Source organism: Moschus berezovskii, chromosome 5, assembly GCF_049115385.1.
Source record: "Moschus berezovskii isolate FMDL1 chromosome 5, NW_MosBer_1.0, whole genome shotgun sequence".
Classification (NCBI taxonomy): Eukaryota; Metazoa; Chordata; class Mammalia; order Artiodactyla; family Moschidae; genus Moschus; species Moschus berezovskii.
This window is the reverse complement of record NC_142464.1, coordinates 13,405,503-13,420,520: the sequence shown is the minus strand read 5'-3', so window position 1 is coordinate 13,420,520 and position 15,018 is coordinate 13,405,503. Positions and strand designations below refer to the sequence as shown.

Genomic DNA, 15,018 nt, shown 5'->3' with positions numbered 1-15,018 from the left:
CTTTTCCTGGAAAAAAAGGCTGAAAATAAATATAGAAATTAAAAAAAAAAAAAATCCACAATCTGTGTTGTCAATAGTGCTCTAATCCAGAGGATCATGAAGTGTGGCCTCAGATAAGCAATATCACCTTCACCAGGCAACTTGCAAAAAATGCAAATTCTTCAGCCCTACCCCACTCCTAGTGAATCAGAAACTCTGGGGGTGAGGCCCTGCAACCTTTGATTTAATAAAGTTTCCAAATTACACTGATGTGCACTAAATTTGCAAACCACTACTCCAAACTAGTCTATTAAGTTTTAAATTGGTCTTTATAAAATAAGGCAAGATTTTCATTCTACTAAATCAACCCAGTACACTTTTCACAAGCCTGTTTGTAAGAGACTTAGAGGCAGGTAAAATTCACCTTTTCCGTCGATTTTTGAGAAGCCAGATACCACTTCCATTTCTCTTCCTCCTAACCAATCATTTTTTTGAGATTTTTGGTTTTGGTCTATTTTCACTTAAACATTTCTTTAGACAATAAAGAAATTTGGGGTATATTTCCTTGAGGTGAGTTAGCAGTTTTTAGCTAGAATATGCTTTCTTTTAAATCTTTATCCCATTACATTTCAGCAGCTTTATAATGTCATTAATTACCATAACTATAAACCCAAACTGAATATTTCCAAGAAAAGTAATACTTATACTTACGAGCTTGGAGAAGGAAATGGCAACCTACTCCAGTATTCTTACCTGCAGAATCCCATGGACAGAGGAGCCTGGCGGGCTTCAGTCCATGGGGTCACAAAGAGTTGGCTACGACTGAGTGTCTAACACACACACACACACACACACACACACATACTTACTAGCTAATTCACATCAGAAATACTGATGTATTCTTTATTAATACTTGCATGTAAAAAAAATCATTAGAATACTACATTGCTTTAATTTAGACACTGAAAAAATAGAAGACTCTGCAAACTGCAATGAGTTTCCTATTTCTTCATAATTATCACCTCTACATAGAAGTATTTAGATGAAGGGAAAAAGACCATCACAGACAGAAATAATTTTAAAAATATAAAAAGCATAAATTTTAAATCTATATTATTCAATGTCTTGTTTCAGAGTAACTAAGTTCAAGGGTTGAATATTTCAATATACAAAAGTGTATAGTTTTGTTCTTTGTTTCTTCTTTTTAATGGTTTCCACAGGTATTTAATTTATATACTCTTCCTTTTGGATTGGAAGCTGGGCCTCTAATAAATATATTTCATATTGTCTCAGGGTTTCTCAGAGATTGATATAAGTCTGAACTTCTTCCATTTTTGAGGTAGGTAGTATTTGTATAAATAGTAATAGCAGATATGCCAAAGCTATAAACTCTGTGGTTTATCCTATAAGTCTAAAATAAACCTAGCACATTTACCACATTAAAAACTATTGTGCAAACTCATTTAGAGATTATACTCAATTATACAAGTGCTTTGCAAACGTGAGGCATTGGACCAGACCACCTTCTCCACCTCTGCCTCAGCCACTGCCACAGGTTCTTTGCTGTTTATAATGAGTGTTCCGCAATTTGGAATCTCTTCAAAGGAAAAATTATTCCCTGGCTTTAGTATTTCTCAGTTAAGGAAAGATGACAGGAAGGAAGGGCTAGAGGGAACAATGGTTGACAGTGATATCTGTTGCCACTTTACTTTCTGCTGGGCAAGTAAGGAAATAGAGGCAACTTACCAATCTGCTATTACACTGACTAAAATTTCACATGTGCACAGATAGGAACTTGTAGAACAGAGCTGTAAGATTTGTCTATCTCATAGGAAAAAAAATCCCAGAAGATCCCCTGGAGAAGGAAAAGACAACCCACTCCAGTACTCTTGCCTAGCGAATTCCAATGGACAGAGGAACCTGTCAGGCTACAGTCCATAGGGTAGCAAAGAGCTGGACACAACTGAGTAACTAACACTTTCACATTTTCTAAGATGTCTGTACTTCCAGATAGATGGCTAGGGTGGCAGTCAATGGTGAAGGGAGCAATTCTTCCCAAGCACCAGAAAATTTGTGTCTCCAGCACACCCAGCTGAAGAAAGCCTCAAAATACAGTCATAAAAATACTAAATGCATTATTTTGTAGAAGAACTTTTCTATTTTTTGTTTGTAGAAAAGTCTGACTTCCTATCCTTATATCAATACATAACAAGTAACAGAAGTGCAGGAAATGTTCCTGCTTTTATTTTATTAAAATATTATTGCATTTCCAGGACCATTTAGTAGATGTGCAATAATTTCTTCTTCTTCTTTTTTTTTTTTAATCATTGGAATGAAGACTGTGAAGGTGCCTGGATGACAGAGAAAGCTGTTTGGAAAGGAAGTATGAAAAAAAAAATGTAGACTCTTAAAATTCCTGAAAGGCACAAGACTCTGGGGGTGAGGTGGGGGGACCATAATAAAATAAATAAATAAGTAAAACCAATTTAACACATATCATCTGGTGAAATAATTCTACCATCTTGACATCTTTTGGGGCTTCCAGAAGGAGTAATTGGTTCAGTTACTTCTGTAACCTCTTTATCAAAAGAGCAAAATCCTTCAGGCTTTTTAAGATTCCCACATTAGGATCTAATCAAAAGTCCTGCCATACAATATCCAAATGCCCCCCTTAGTAATCTACCAAAATGTTTAATTTCTGTATCATTTTGGGTCTCTTTCATATTCACCCAGCAGAAATTTCAACTCAAGCTGCCTTAAGACAAAACTGAATTTGGTGATTCATATTTGAAAATATCCAGAGTTAGGAGCTTTTTTCAGCTGGGTTCAAAGCTCAAATATCCCCCTCCAGATTTAATTTTCCTCCGGTTACCGAGGACGCCTCGCTGAATATTATCTGCATTCCCAGACTTCACATGATGACACAAAAAAAGCTCTTAGGCTCACAACTCACTCTGCAAAGTCCAAGAGAATGGAGTCCCTTCCTTAAGGGGGGCAAAATGGTCCCCAAACGGCGCTTTCTTGTCTCTGATTGGCCAGACTTGGTCACATACTTTGTAAACCAACCCTAGCTACTAGGAGGGTATAAAGCTTCCATGGCCACACGAGAGTCGTAGATCACCACTGAGTGGGTGACATCACGTGAATCAAATGGGCTGAGGAGCGCTGGCTCCATCCTCCAAAGTAAATGGGGGTACTGTTTCCAGGAGGAGGAACGCGTAGCCAGAGGTAAAACCATAAAAATCCAGCACAACGTATATCTTTAGTAGATCCACTTCCACCACTTCCTAAAACTTTCACGTAAGCTGTTGTTAGTGGATGAAGCCCCTGAAGAAGGGCATGGCAACCCACTCAGTGGATCAAATCAGAAATTAAAAAGGGGAAAAGTCGTTCAACTGAGGTTCCTGATCAACCTATATTTTAGGACAAGTGCAACCTCACACCTTGTATCCAAAATGTCGCTCCAGTTGTTGGCCTTCATCTGTCTTCAAGAGCTGGAACACAGCACGTGGCCTTTAGAAAGCCGGCAAGCCGCGGAAATTACCAGCTTACAACCTTGAAGCTGCCCGCAGCGCTGTTAGGTTCAGCCTCACTGGCGGGAGCGCGACGATGGGGACGACGAGGGTGCGCCGCACCGTCCCCCCACCGCCTCTGGACTCACACCCTCTTCCCACGCACGGCCCGACCCTTCTCCTTGGCGACCGCTACCAACCTGCCCGCAGTGGCCGTCGGAGCCGGCCGACCGGGGCGGGACACGCAGGGTCCCCAAGCCGAGGGCTGCGCAGGCAGCCGGGGAAGCAGACACCGGCGCAAGGCGGGCGGATGCCGGCGCCTCCAGCCCCCCGGCTCCCGCTCCTCCCCTTCCCCGGGCGGCCGGGCGCGCGCGGGTCGGCAGCGGGGAGGCGGCGTGAGGGCGGCGGCGGCGCGGCCGGGCGGGTCCCGGGGCCGCGGAGCGCGTGGGAGCGAGCGCACGAGTCCCCGGCGCGCCCGCCGCGCTCGCCCCGCGCCCGCTCCCGCCCGGCGCCGCCCGGCCCCCGGCCCCGCGAGGCGCCCGCGCGCGCCCGGCCCCGCCCGGCCCCCGGCCCCGCGTCGCCCCCGAGCGCCGCCCGGACGGCGGGGCGGCCGCGAGGAGCCGCGGAGGCCGCGGACCCGGGAAGCAGGATCCCGCGGACGCCCGCAGCCCAGGGAATCGCCAGGGACCCGGCGGTCCTCGCCCAGACACCCGCCCCCGGAGACTTGGAACGCGGACTCCAGAGGCGGCGCGCACGGTCAGGACAAGTTTCTCGCGGTTTAAAGGGGTCCTGAGACTACTCGTTTTATTTAATCGACCTTTCCTCGCCTGTTAAAAATAAGTTTATTTAAACAAAGAAAAGAAAGATAGCTTTCTGGATAACTGGAGGTTTTTAAATACAATCCCGAAAGTTTTGCATGGTGTGGTCATATGCATATACATATTTATTAACCTGTTAACTCTTCAGCTGGACAGAAAACTGACGTTTAAAATATTATTTGAGAAACATTTCTAGTTCGCTGCTGCTTTCAGGCATCATGTTATTTATCAGCTTCTGTAGCATCTGTCTTCCCCAAGTGGTACCAAAACCTGTCCCTTGGCGACTGGTCTTGCATGTGACACTCTTGCCCTCTAGTGCCTCAGCAGCTTGGTAGCAGTTTGATGGCTAATATTAATGAGATGTTACATAACACAAGGGTACTGGGCCTGAACTGGTAGTATCTGCCACTTGCAAAGCCAAAAAGCCTGAGCCAGTGGTAGTGGATACTGCTGTTTCAGTTTCTTTTCTATCTATTGAAACTTTCTGAGACGTTTGCAGCTCTTTCCCTTTTAATTCCAGGTAAGTGTATCTATTTATTTATACTATACTTTAATGGATAACTCATAAATGTAGGAGTAGCAACTTTGTTTACAATTGATCTAAGAATTTCAGGATTGAACAAGTGCCTAATTTTATCCTTATAAAAGAAATAGAGCATTTAATTAAATTGAGTGAAACAAAGAAATGTCTTACCGTGGCTTAATTTTAAAGCTTCTCTTTTATAAAATTAAAGTATTAAGGCAATGATCTCTTACAGTTGTTTCAAGTCTCCACCAACAACTTGTAATTATTCTTCAGAAAATTTGTTAAACAGAACATATGTCTGTTACTTGTTGGAATAGAAATTTGCAAGCAACATTGGAGATTTGAACTACAACTCCCCATCTATATAGTAATGATCCTCAACAAGTCTTTCTATTTGATGCAATTCATTTTATAAATATCATTTAAAATTATACAGTTAATAACATTAAATGCATCTGGTAAGAAATACCCTAAGTATTGAATACAGAAGTTTAAAATATAAAGGAAATACATATATAGTCCATTTAATATATCTACATTTTTTTTAAAAAAAGAACTAAGTTAGATTTTTTTAAGGGGTTTACCTAGATGATCTTCCAACTAGTTCTTCTAATATCTGGAAACTACTTAAGCCTCAAACTCATTTAAAGTTGAAATTTATCCATATTCTCTATAAACATATTGGTTATAGCAACATATGTAATCTGGAACAGTTTTAAGGAAATCAGCCCTAAGTGATGTAAACAGCTACATCATGATATTAAAATACAAATCAAATCTTAAGACACATGTGAAACTGATCTCAAATCCACTTTTTATTTTTCTTAGAAAAATATGTTATCAACTATTGAACAATGCTATTCACCACAAGAGAGCAGAATGATGTGGAAGAGAAACTCCCAAACATCTGATACTCAGATAAAGGACAAATTTTTCCTCTTTCTTCAGCCATACCTCCCTATTAATATTGAATTTGAGAAGGAGATTTCATACATAAATTTGAAAGACATTCTTTCAGAAAATAGTACCAAGCATATCAGGAGTCTTGCCTTAACAGAAGCTTTCCCCTTTTCTTTCTCCTGTTAACACAGACAATATCTGCCATTTCTCTGATATTTTCATTGTTTTTCTTTATGGTCTTGATGGTAAAACAGAAGTTTCTTTCTTTGTATAAGTAAATATTGATATTAAACTGGTCACATGAGTTAATTTTCTTCATAGTCTTCAGAATAAAGATTCTCATGTTAATAAGCTATTTTAGATGAAACAAAACTTTTATCTCTTTCTAGAGAGATTTGTTATAGTTCAATTCAGTTGAGTTATAGCATACCCAGTATTCTTGCCTGGAGAACCCCATGGACAGAGGAGCCTGATGGGCTATAGCAGTTCATGGGGTCTTAAAGAGTTAGACATGACTGAGCGACTAACCCTTTCCCTTTCCTTCCCTTCTCTTTTAATACATTTCCTTGAGAAAAGTATTGTCTCTGAAGATTACAGCAAATGTTAGACTAATTTGTGCTGTGACTGAAAGATTTGTTAAAAAAAAAAAATACAGTAGAAGAGATAACCAGGCATTTGACGGTCTTTTTTTCTGAACAGTATATTTTGTTGAAGAAGTTATTATGAGCAAGAATCTTTACATTCAAAGGCTGACTTGTCAGTTAAGAATTTTAAAACAATAAAGAAATTACAAATTTTTCATTTAATTCAGAGAATCTTCTATGACTTCATTGAATCCTGGTTGAGTCTCAACTGCTCTTTGGTGATTAATGGCAACTTTTAAATCTAAATAAAATTTGAGCTATAAAATACTTTGTTATTTGTGCTACAAAAACAGGGAAGTAGAATTGGTAATAAAAACACTATTCTCAGCTAAATAAATGCCCTGGATTTCTAATTGCTTCACAGTTTAGACAATAGAGAAAAGACAGTGGAAGTTTACCGATCCTATGCTGTGACTATTGGAAATGAGCACCTACACTGAAATGTATGAACTCTGAGCAGCTGTCCAGATTAGAGGATGCTACCAGGCCACCAAAGTAACAGCTTGCATTATGATGATAACTAGTCTGAACAATGCTTAAAATTGTTTTATAACGGAAGATTCTCTTAGAATAACCAAAGAATTGGTTTTAGAAAACCAATTGGTTTATTTCTGCTTGTTTGCTTTTAATAAAAACCATATTATCAGCTCTGGGATGTCACAGCAGGTGATTTATCCCTTCATGTTGCATTAAACATTGCTTATTAATTTCATGTAAGTTGTGTAACTAGGAAAATGTCAAGCCCTTCTGTAATTACTTTTCAGTAATAATTATCTATAATAAATTATTTCACAAAAACTCTTGCAAATTACTAAGAGATGTAACTCTTCACTTGTGTGTATAAAAGTTGCTCAGTCGTGTCCGACTCTTTATGATCTTTATTCTCCAGGCCAGAATACTGGAGTGGATAGCCTTTCCCTTCTCCAGGGGATCTTCCCAACCCAGGGATCGAACCCAGGTCTCCCACATTGCAGGTGGATTTTCTACCAGCTGAGCCACAAGGGAAGCCCAGCTTTTCACCACCTGTTGTGAAAAAGTCAGGTAGTAAAATTCTGTACTGAAACCTTTTAGCATCTCACTGATGGGTATCCACTTTACATACATTTCCCTTTTAAATCTTCTTCTCTGATTGCAGGGTTTGAGAATAACCTGAAACTAGATCTGGCTTGTAGGCTGGGTTCTGCCATGAGGGCTCTAGTCTTGGACAACTCCCTTGCTGGCTTTGGGCCTCGGTCCCTCACCTGGAAAATAAGGGTCTCAGAGATCCTTTCCTGTCCTCTGTATTGCCCAACACTGTGGAAGTTATTCTGGAGGACTGGACAATGAGACATGAAAAAAATTAAAGAATAATGCAAAACTAAACTTAAGTGCTACTATCTAGAATTTCAGTAGTAGATGTGTTATTGAAATAACAGCTAGGACTGCCCAGGTGGTCCTGTGGTTAGGACTTCTCCATCAAGTCAGGATATACAGGTTCAGTCCCTGGTCATGGACCTGAGATCCCACATGCTCAGGGGCCAGAAAACCAAACCATAAAAACAGAAGCAATACTGTGACAAATTCAATAAAGACTTTTAGAAAAATGGTCCACATCAAAAAATCTTAAATAAATAACAGCCAACATTCATAGGATGGACACCTGTATCAGGCACCATTTAAGCAGTTTATATATTAATTTTTAGCTCATGTAATCTTCACAAAGATTATGTGAGGTAGATACTGTAATCATTTCCACTTCACAGATGAGGAAATTGCGGCACTGAGAAGTTTTCTAGCTGTCAAAGATTGCATCCCTGGCAAGTGGTAAAGCCAGGATTCAGTTTGATTCTGACTCCAATGCACATGCCCTTAACAACTAAATTACAGTTTCTCTCCATAGACTTCAAATATTTGTGCTTGATACACCTCTTGATGTAACACAGGAAACTCATGTACCACTCCAGTCATTTCCACCACCTCTCCCCTTATGTATGAAATGATCATTCATTTATTCAAGAAAAATTTACTCTGTACCTACTTTTGTGCCAGGCTTAAAGCAGTTCCCAGGACCATTACATGTGATGCCTTCCTTAATGAGCTATATGTAGTCTAGTTTAGGTGATTTCTTTCTCCTCTCTTTCTACTCCAAATTGGTTGAGTTTCACTTGTTCCGAAAGATGCCCATAACAACAGAGGAGTAATTTATCTGACCTCTTCATTGATGAATCCATAGGGCAGTGAGTAAGAGAACCAGGACGTCAGACCTCCTCAGGACTCCCTACAATATTTTTTCATTGCTCCTCTCTGCTCGTTTTTATCCTCTCTATCCAGATTGACTGCCTCTGCCTCTCAGCTTCATGTAACCTGCCCTAAAACACAGCCAAAAGCTGATCTGTAACTTTACATCTTATGATCCAGGCAAACAGCGAGAGACTGGGTTAATGTCTTCTGTTCCCATGTCTCTGGAGAAGGATAAAGTGACACAGGTTAGAGTCTGTGCTGAAGGCTGCACTGGACGTGCATTGATACATACATTCTAGCTGAATTTAAGAAGACAGAAGCAGACATGTTCGCCTGTAAGTCACAGAGGCAGACACAGCAAGCAGCAGTGGGAGAGTTTTCTTCTCTTGCCTCACTGGACGGCACGCCCCTGGGGAAGTGAACAGAATGGATTCCGTCCTTCATAATTTCTAAGTACAAAGGAGGGAAAGTTGCAGTAGGAAGTCATTTTCCATCTAATGTATTAAAAAAGCTAGTACCCGATAAGTGCAGCTTTTCTCCCATCCAGCTTTTTAAAAAAAAGAAAAGCCCAGCTCTAGAGACAAGAGTACATTCTTGGTTGTAGTCCGTGCAAATCAGCATCTTACTTGCCTACCACAACAGGGTTCAGTAAACATGACACAATTTCACACATTCTTTCTCAGACAAAAGCATGTTCTTTGTCAATTTTTAATATTGCTAAAATTACTTTTAGCAAATCCATGCAATGTATTTGAGGCCTCTCAATGCATTTTTCAATACTATAAAATATGGTTAATTTTGTGAAAGAGGAATACTGTCAAGATCTTTTAAATATCTTTCATTTATGTTAGAACCTGAAGTTCTTTAGTTATTAATACTCATTTTCCAGATGGCAATCTTTTTTTTTTCACATTCCTTATGCTGCCAACATGATTCTATTTCATTTAGAAATTGATTTTTACTTTGGAATGATGGTGGGAGAGAGTGGAAGAAAAAAGATAGGTTACAGGGACAAGTAAGTGCTTTCCCCTGAAGATTTTACGATGTTTTGCAAAGTGTAGGTTTGTATATAGTCAGTTCTTCACTATGTATATAGAATGGCCTGTGATTCCCAATAAATAATTGCTCCCTCTGTCTTTCATTAATGGTAGATAATTAAATAATGGCTGGCTGATGTTCCCATGGTGAAAAACAAATGTGTTCCTTTTTAAAAACAGATGAATTGCAAAAGAACTCTAGCCACTCTGAATTCTGAGAACTATCAGAAGAGGAAAAAGGGGTATTCAAATAAGTCAGTAAAAGATGCATTCTGGATGTGTCTGATTTATGGCTGTGGTCAAGGTGGTCACTGCCATTCATAGTGTTTATATTATCACCCTGACTGTTTGAGGCCAGTGTGACTGATCGAGGTGTCCATTCATGGGAGATGGTTTTACTTCATGACTGCCCTAGTTTGTGAATGCAGCTACCATTTGTAAAATTTAGTAGAGGCTCTTTTTCGCCCATTTTTCAAGTATTCAGTGGGATGTACTCACTTCAGGCACTGTGTTGATATCAAGAGTATAGAAGTGAATAGTACAGGTGCTTCCAGCTGTTTCCAAACTATGCAGAAATATTACCCAGAAAATCCCACGACTAATTTATAACTGTGGAACGTGCTGCAGCGTGCAAGTAGATAGTGATGTGAGAGTGTGTTCCGGGGACCTGGCAGATCGGGGGAAGCAGGGAAGTTTCTGGGAGGCTGGGCCATATAGGCATAGAGCCACAGGATTTGGAGAATGAAGTTAAATGAGAAGAGCAGAACAAATTTCCAAACAAAGAAAACAGCATGTGAGAGCATCCTAGGTCAGAAAAGAGTTTCAGGCCCAGCTCCTGCCCAAGCTTAAGAGAACACACCATAGAATCAGGTCTGAGATGTCAGAGGCAGAGAGGAGGATGCCTCGGGTCTTGTGGGATATGTACAGGAATTTGAGTTTTCATCAGCAAGTGAGATAGGCGGTCATCGCTGGATTTTCAGCTGGGAAGGAAATCAGAGTTGTACTTTGATGCTGGATTGAGAAAAGTAGAGAGGGAACTGAGAGGGTTTCTGGTAGGGCTAGTTGTAGAGATGGTTAAAGTGAGAGGCACCCTGCCAGGAAAGAGAGAAGGGCGTCGCATCCGAGAGCTTCAGAAACTGGAAATGAGAGCGCTTGGGTCTATTTCGATAGGTAGCAGTAAGGGGAGAGAAGGTGCTGAGAGGAGCCACCAGATGGTTGTAGGAAGATGGAGACGGGTTTAGAGGGTGGATCACAAGTTTGTTTACGGACAGGTTGAGCTTGCTTGTGACACAGTTCCATGGAGCCAAGGAGTGGCTGGTCTGTCATTAGTAAGGGCGTGGTTACTGGAAGTTGTTATTATACCAAGTCAGTAGTTCAATTTGAAATGCTGGAGCTCAGAGGAAAGAGGTTTGAATTCCAAATAAACACTTGCAATTTGGGGGAGCATCATTGGTACTGAAAGCCAGGGGGTATGTGAGCTCATCTAGGAGAAGGGGGAGGAATTAGAAACCCAAGGGTGGATACAAGGCCTATTATGTCTCTTTTGGGGCTTCTTCCTCTGTTCTGAGACCCATCTGACTTTAGATTTCTGCATCAAAAGTGGACTTTCTGTACCTCCCACCATGCTGCTTATACTAAAATGTTTGCAGCTATCCTTTTATGAACTCTTAGTACATTTTTATCAGTCATCTTCAGGATATTTCTTTCATTTATTATGTTATTTATCATCATTATCATCATCATCACAGGCAACATTTAGTATATTCATTCTCTGTGCTAGATAATTTTCTAAGAGACTTTTACACTTTTATTTCATAATTCTCATCAAAACCATCACAATATTGTAATCATCCTCCAATTAAAATAAATTAATTTAAAAAAGAATAAAATGACTAATAAAAACTTAGTGCATGTAAAAAAAAAAAAAGAAAGAAAATGCCTGTTAAGTAGGAACCACAAAAATCTCACTTTTAATGAGGAAACTGAAGCATCTAAAGGGAAGAGCCGCCTGATACCCATTTCCTATGTGCTCCTAGCATGAGAGGGACGCGTTTGCAGTTGCCTTCCCAGGTGGACGACATCTTGAATGTGGGCCGTCAGGTTCAAAGTCAGTTCAGCTACTGCAGGCTGTTGCACCTTGGGCAGGCTGCTTAGCCTTTAAAGGGCCTCAGACTGTGTTGGCTTATAGTAAGTGTTCATTAATGTGAGCTGAGCTGCTGTTGCTGGCATCCTCCCTACCCATAGATGGGATTTGCTTCAGTGCGCCTTATAGGAAATCCTAATGAGATGGTGGTGCTTATGACCAGCCCAACCTTGTAACTTCCTGTATCTGCTGTGACTGTTCCAAAACTTTGCCTGCCTAAATGGCTTGTTGATATTCTCAGTTTCATATACAGTTTCTTGGTCATTCAGCATATTCCTTATCATGGTCAGATAGGTAGCCAGGTTCAACCATAGCTGTCAGCTCTGTGCTTTAAGACAGTGGTGTCCATGGAAACTCTCTTGACCCACAAGCTTATGTGCCTGTTCTTCAGTCATTCAGAGAGCCCTTCAGACCATGCAGAGTCTGTACTTTCTAATATATGTTTGTGAGAGCACTTCAGGAACACAGTCGTCACTATACTGAAGCATTTGCCTTGTTGATCTTCTTCACCTTTCAAAATGTTTTTATCCTGTATCTTGTTTAAAAGATCACTGGGAATAACATGAAACCTACCCTTGGAAATTTCAGTCTGAAAAAGCAGTGAGACCTTAAATCATGTTGCTAATAATAGTAAGCTTTCGGTAGAGGCCTTAAAGGAAAAGTGATTATAATTAGAGTATATAATCTGGGGACCTGGCCTAAAGGGGAGAGGAGTGGAGTTGGTCGGAAAGAGTTTCCTAAAGAACTGAATTTGTGCAACATATCGAGATTTGCCCACAACCCACCAATTTTGACCCTAGTCAATTTCCTCGACTTTCTTGTTGTCAGCATCCAACTATTTTGTAGAAGACTGTGATTTTGCTGTCTCCTCACGCATCATTTGGTCACCTGCTTGAACCCTAAGTGTCCAGCAGTCGCTCACGCCAATTTCCACTCTGTGCCATGGTGCTTTTATTACCAGCACTGTTATTCTCCTAGTCCCCAAGCCTGCCTACCCCCGCCCCCACCAGTAATCACGTCCTTTTCTCTTTTCCTCCCGGGCCCCTCTGTGTTGTCATCCTCTCTGATAACCACCTTTGTCTGGACTCAGACCACCCCTACCTGGCTTGTGCAGCGGCGTCTTTGCTGGGACTGTCCTGATTCCACCTGCTTCTGCACTCGGTGCAATGCAGCCCATACTCTCTCTGTTCATATTATTGTTCTTTGTCCATCCTGGTGACTACAATAATCATCTGTAAACCCTATTTTTATTGTCTCTCTTCTGTTCAGTGCTGTTTCCCAGTCGATGCTCTTGTGTTCACAGTCACTTTCATCTGCAGCACTTTTTCAGTGAAACATTATTTCTATTTTCAGTCCAATACATAGTGCCTTATGATTCATTTCAGTTCAGTTCAGTCGCTCAGTCGTGTCTGACTCTCCGCAACCCCATGAATCACAGCACGCCAGGCCTCCCTGTCCATCACCAACTCCCGGAGTTCACTCAAACTCATGCCCACAGAGTCGGTGATGCCATCCAGCCATCTCATTCTCTGTCGTCCCCTTCTCCTCCCGCCCCCAACCTTTCCCAGCATCAGAGTCTTTTCCAGTGAGTCAGCTCGTCGCATGAGGTGGCCAAAGTATTGCAGTTTCAGCTTTAGCATCAGTAGTTTAGACTTATTCTCAGATAAATGCGCTGTAATCATTGCATTTCATCCTTGCCAGGTTGCTATGCCGGGCATGTGCACCACATCTTTATACCCAGATCCTGCCCATCATGCTATGTTCCCCTCAAGCACCGTGCCTCTTAGAAAGTACCACTGACTTTCCTAAGTTTCATTAGTCTCTCTTGCTCTTTCTTCTGAAACTTGTAGTAGACATAGTCTGTACAGCACAAATCCCCTCTCATTACGTGCAACATGGTGTTGGCTGTTATTTCACATGTTTTTCAGTATTTCATACCTGCTAATGGAGGAGGCAGCTTTGATATGTTTCTAGTAACTACCCTACACAGAGCAAATACACATCACCACCCTGTCTCATCATAGGTAAGAATTTTATGAATTACGTGCCTTTCACTTCTGACAATAGGAACAAACTATGAGACACTGCTATCTGAACTGCAAAAAGTGAGAACAGGTTTTGTATCCACTCAGAAACACTTCACAGCTAGAACTAAAACAGGGGCCTAGAGAGAGGTGAGATTTTACATCCCGCTATTGTACCACAGACTATTATGTTATTCATAAACATGTACCTAACTTTAAAAGTGCAATAACTTTTCAAAATGAAATAGCTACAGTTACAATGAAAATGTTCAGTTGTCCTGGTAATTTTGAGTTGCTTGAATTGCATCTAAACCTGTGGGGTTTAGAAGAGCAGGATTTCTTTTGGAGCATGTCAGATCCCTTAATGGCGTTTCCCTTGGCCAAGGGTGGTGTCCCATAGACCTTCGGTGACATATGAAGTTCAGCACCTCCTTTCTTTGCAGCTGTCCCTCAAACTCATGCATGCCCATGTTCGTCTGCTCTGTGATCACTAAACAGTTTGTGCTTGGACTGTGAGAAATGAGCCTGCACTGGCTTGCCAGAGTTGCTCTCACACTGCCCTGTGATATCGTCTACATTCTTGATTAGTGCATTTTATTTCCCAAATCGGGAAAATTTAATGGTTCCCTACAAGGCTTTCTTGACAGTAAATGTCTATGTTATCTAATCTCTAAGATCTGAGTTACCCATATTTATACAATTTACTTTTTAGGTATTCCTTACTCTTTCCTTCAAGTCTTCAGTGTCCCTTGCCCAATACTGTACTCATTCCTCCTCAGTAAAATCCCCCCTATCTCAAATGCCTATTCATTTTACCCTCATCCCTCAAGGCTCGGCCCAAATCCAAACCCTCCCCACACTGCAGACACCCCCCCTTGCCATGGCGTCTTTTTCCCTCTCATCCTGTGACAGACATTTGTCTCTAATCAACAACCCATACATTACTGTTTGCATTCAAGTTACTGTCTCTACCTTATAATTCAGGACCCTTTAAAGAAATTCATTCTGCTGATGATTTATATTCCCATAAATACTTGAATGAATGATTTAGTTTCCCTAAATATTTCACTGAATAAAGTATGATATATAATTTATAGGATAAGGAAGATATTTATTCTATAAGTATTCTGCAGTTACAGAATATTATATTATTCATAAAGATAAATGTATTACTCAAAATATTCCTCATTGATTATTTCACAGGTGAATATCAGA

General features: G+C 40.9%; 1 protein-coding gene across 2 annotated transcripts in view; it reads left to right on the top strand.

Moving 5' to 3' along the window:
• The first annotated feature begins 4,046 nt into the window (after positions 1 to 4,046).
• Positions 4,047 to 15,018, top strand: part of LOC129562086 (bifunctional heparan sulfate N-deacetylase/N-sulfotransferase 3) — a 189,265-nt gene continuing 178,293 nt past the window's right edge. Inside the window, exon 1 of one of the 2 annotated variants that reach the window (XM_055435036.2) lies at positions 4,047 to 4,247. The gene's annotated coding sequence lies outside the window, so the exon portion shown is untranslated. Of the gene's footprint in view, positions 4,248 to 4,717; positions 4,830 to 15,018 lie in introns of those variants that run through there. The other variant, XM_088836150.1, reaches the window with a different exon arrangement.